Here is a 4712-nt window from a genome sequence, read left to right as displayed (position 1 = left end):
GTATCATTTAGCCGGAAAGGATACACATATGTGAAGGTTACCCTTACAAAAAATGTATTCAGACAGCCTATATACTGTTTAAAAATGGGTCTAGACAGTCTATAGATTATCTAAATCCATTTTTGTATGGTTAGTCCGACTTGACAACGATTAAAGTTCGAGCTTCCGACAGCTCGGCAGTCCTAACAGTCTGGGAGCTCTTTTCCGAACACAGGTTATTTGCTTTTTACTTTTGTTCTTATTTGTAGATGAAAACAGCCTGGTGCGACTATGTGTCAAATAGTAGACCATAGATTGGAATCCAGTCAACTGCAAAGCTGACCATCGTTTCCTGGTGAAGGACCCACAGTCACCAAGGGAGGGCGAAACAAGGACAAGAAGCTTGTTTGTTTGTCTTTTTTTGTAGTTTATGCTTGTGCTTGTGCTTTAACCTTTCGTTATCGTTGCTAGAGCGCATGTTTGTCCCCGTCCTTTTCAAAAGGGTGATGTCAAATCAACATGAATATCAAGCAATGGCCGGGATATATATTTAGTTCGCTCCACTGAACAAGCAGAAAACTTACTTGTTTTCTTTGTTTGTGTATGTCTGTGTCACACGAATTGCTAAGGTAAAACGTGCGGCCGCTTTATATAGTTACAGCTACATTTACTTGTGTTGTTCACAGACTTTGCAGCCACTGTTATTGCTTTATTCCTTTTTTTATGTTTCTTTCAATGTATCAGCGCACTCGACTAGGCCTGTATTTCACACCAGACCGTGACTATAACAAAGTGAAAGAACTTCGCTAATAAGATGTGCGATGGAGCAGAAAAACGTGCGGGAGGAGATAATTAATAATTGAGTTCGTCGCGGCTTTGTGCTCAACCGTCCGGAGTGAAGTACTCTTTTCGCCGAGTTGCCACTGCATATATGTCCCCGTTCGGATAATTACGGTCGACGGCTCACTACAGCCACGCTGAGTCATTCATCGAGTCATTTTACGTGTATATATTATGGAGAGAACGCCGTGGCTTCGCGCACCCGCTAAGCACTGCGCATCTGATCAATTTTCGCGCAGCTTTGTTGCGAATCCAGCCAATTAACCGGGGACTTCCGCGGCCGTTTTTGTGGAGCACGGAAGTGGGGAGGCTTCCGAGCAAGCGCCTGCTCCCGACTGTCGCTGTTTGCCACTGAGCGACAAAAACTCGGAAATGTCGGCCATAGTGCGGTCGTTTGACGGTAGATAAATCGCAGTTTCCGGCTCTCTCATTCTCCGGCAGCCACTGTTGCCGGAAATGAGTTCTCTGCTCGATATATCAGTTGAGCTGCAGCGGAAGGCACATCGAAAGGCTGAGAACTAGCGTAGATTTGGCGACTCGGGCGTGGTGGCAACTGTTAAATTAATAATATTTTTTCCAAGCGGTACAGATTTGTCCGCTCGACGTCGCCAAATATAACAAGAAAAATCAATGAAAGAAAGTTTCGCAAAATCACGCAAGATGGCGTAACTGTTAAGAAAGGTAAATTAACAACAAACCGTTTGAAGCACGAAGCCACAAGGAAAATCCACACGGATTTCTCCGTATGAATGTGTTCTTCCTGGCATACATCGGCAACACTGTAATCGCCCTGGAACAAAATGCAGTATTTTGCGCTGTGACTGGTTCTGCTGTTGGCTTTCTCATTTTGTATTGATGTAATACGACCATAAGAGGTGAGTTCGTAAAAGCCTGTTATGAATGAAAGATGCAGTTATTCAAAGACACGTTATAAAAATGCAGGAGCCGTTTCCTATGGGAAAAATGAGTGAGAACGAAGCTTAGCCTGTGTGTGCCTGACCTACTAATTTTTTTTCTTCGTTTCTCTCTATCACTGTTCCTTTCTTACGCTCTTTATATCCCCGAAGGAAGCGTAACGGCTCTGATTGGTTAGGTGCGTGACGCGAGGCCGCACCTACGCAGTGGTATCATGCTCACGTTACGGCACAATGCGCCGTAACGTCAGGTCATGCGTTCATATCCAGGGGACAATGAAATGAGGCAACGTGACATGACAGGCGACCTCGATAAGAGATCACATCGTCATATAAGGAAATGGTGACAGCCGTCAATCCCATGGTCGAGAGAGCATCAATGATCAGAAAACGGTGCATACTAATGCGCATGTGACCGGCGCAGCTTCGAGGGCCGCATTTCTGTACTCCGCGGGCGCCGGTTTTATTTAGCGTACGTCAACGCCTCCACCGAGATATTTAACTCTCAACAAGCTTCGCGTGCAAATGTGTGAGGCTGTTACACTCTGAGTCTCGATGTAAACAGAACACCGCGAACCTGCTCGCATGCATGTGTCGGCCTTTTGTGCATTTCCAAAAGGTAGGGAGGTGGCGTTATGGGTATACTGATAGGGATATGCTACTGAATCCCGTACGTCAGTGCCTGTCCCAAATGCGCAGTACATACGAAAGCCTTGAGGGAGAGAAAAATAAAATAGGAATAAGCAGTACCCAGAGAAAGAAAGGAAGAAATACGAAAGAGGGACGGAGAGGAAAAGAAAAATCCAAAGCTCGGATACTGGCTTGTGTCGGGAATTCTCATTAAGGGAAGCCATCTAACAAACGAGCCGAGGCCGCGAGGAACGTGATACCGGTCCATTTTGCGGGCAATATTGAGGTGTGTAAATGGGGGACCACATATTTCCACTGAAACAACTCGCGCGACCATTTTCATCTCACGGCTGGCCGGGACGACGTCGCGTTTTCATTACGGTACCGGTAATGCAGCGGCGGCCCTCGTGAAATGGGTTTCGATACGTGGAAGGAAGGAATGCGCCGCGTTGTTGGGAAAGCGGTGTCGATATGGTAAGGGGGGGATTGAAGGGCTGAATGTGACGACATATGTTTATTAATGAAGATTAGAAATACAGTGTAGTAATGAATCCATCTTGCGTTATATCTATGGAATCCGGAAGGGCGGGTCAAGGGGGTTGTTCAGTTGTTTTGATACGAGGCACTCAAGGTCATTGTATCGAAATGGCTGAACTCCGTTGCCTTGCCCAACCTGATCCCATATATAGTACGCAAGACGGGTTCATTATGAGACCACAATTCCAGGCTACATATTTGCAGAATATATATATATATATTATTTAGAACATAAATGTGAAGAAAGTTATGTGGACGAAAAGATGACTTGCCGCGGGCAGGGACCGAACCTGCGACCTTCGAATAACACGTCAGATGCTCTACCACTGAGCTACGGCGGCGGTCAACCTCCCGTCCACTTTTTGGGGTATATATGTTGAGTTAAACGTAGGAGTGTTAGTCAGCGCCAATCGCAGCCATGGCGGCGAGTGTAGAACACCCTTTTTTTGCCTGGTGGCGTCACCTTTGGCGCCATCTTTTCATCTTTTCGTGGCGTCATCTTTTCGTCCACTTTACTTTCTTCACATTTATGTTCTAAGTACTACAGATAACACCCCCTATACTTTCCTTGGCGTTATTGTCTGTTAGTTCTCATTAATATTGCGTCTAACAAAGATAAACGAGCCCTTAGAAAATCATCTCCCTTCCTTCATTCATAGCCAGGGTCTCGTCCTGGCAGACTTAATGCCTTCAGGTAGTATGCGAGGGATTATTGGTCAGCTGCCAGCTCGTAAAAAGATCACGTGCTACGTGACGCCACCAGGCAAAAAAAGGGTGTTCTACACTCGCCGCCATGGCTGCGATTGGCGCTGACTAACACTCCTACGTTTAAATCAACATATATACCCCAAAAAGTGGACGGGAGGATGACCGCCGCCGTAGCTCAGTGGTAGAGCATCGGACGTGTTATTCGAAGGTCGCAGGTTCGGTCCCTGCCGGCGGCAAGTCATCTTTTCGTCCACTTTACTTTCTTCACATTTATGTTCTAAATACTACAGATAACACCCCCTATACTTTCCTTGGCGTTATTGTCTGTTAGTTCTCATTATATTGGGTCTAACAAGGATAAACGAGCCCTTAGAAAATCATCTGCCTTCCTTCATATATATATATATATTATATATATAAATATACATATTTATGCCTTTTACTCTACCGTCTTATGGAACGAAATAAAAAAAAGATAGAGGCAGGCAATGCAGTTGGACCGACCGCTGATCATAAATAATTCACGTACCATATTTCTTTCTATTCTGCTCAATAGGCTTGAGATCTCTGTTTTTCAGCTTGAAATACACTTTTCTTTCCTCTATACAAGGATGAGCCGGACGACAAAAGTGGCAGAAGTTCATGGCGAAGATTGAACCTGAATAACCTCGCTGATATCACGGACATTCAATTTCGTTCTGCTCAGATCACGCATGCTACGCCTGCAGAGCTCCTGACCGATTCTTTTCTTCTTCATCGTCACTTTCTCGGTCGAATCACTCAAGATGGAATAGAATGAAGCGGCTGCGTGCACAACACGTCTCGCATTCTCAAAGACACGTCCTCTGAGGCTTTTGGTTTGGACTCGCGGTTCCCGTAAATCATTCCGTGTGGTAAGTGCCGGTGGTGTGAGGAACACGATCCTGCTTTTAAAAATTTAAAGAAAAAAACTAGTTCTAGAATGTTCTGCATTTTTTTAAGCACGTGGCGTACGAAAAACTAAAGGAGCTTAATAAATAAGACGGTGAACTGTACTTGGAAATGTTGAAATGTTAATTCAGCATTCTGAAATATTTTAAGTAGACTTCGAAACCTTGGCCCAGT

General features: G+C 45.0%; 1 non-coding gene across 1 annotated transcript; it reads left to right on the top strand.

The window, feature by feature from the left end:
• The first annotated feature begins 3772 nt into the window (after nucleotides 1-3772).
• Nucleotides 3773-3844, top strand: Trnat-ugu (transfer RNA threonine (anticodon UGU)). The gene has a single exon. It is a non-coding gene; the product is annotated as a tRNA-Thr (tRNA).
• Nucleotides 3845-4712: the final 868 nt, after the last annotated feature.

Source organism: Rhipicephalus sanguineus, chromosome 3, assembly GCF_013339695.2.
Source record: "Rhipicephalus sanguineus isolate Rsan-2018 chromosome 3, BIME_Rsan_1.4, whole genome shotgun sequence".
NCBI classification, from domain to species: Eukaryota; Metazoa; Arthropoda; class Arachnida; order Ixodida; family Ixodidae; genus Rhipicephalus; species Rhipicephalus sanguineus.
This window is presented reverse-complemented; position numbering and strand designations above follow the sequence as displayed.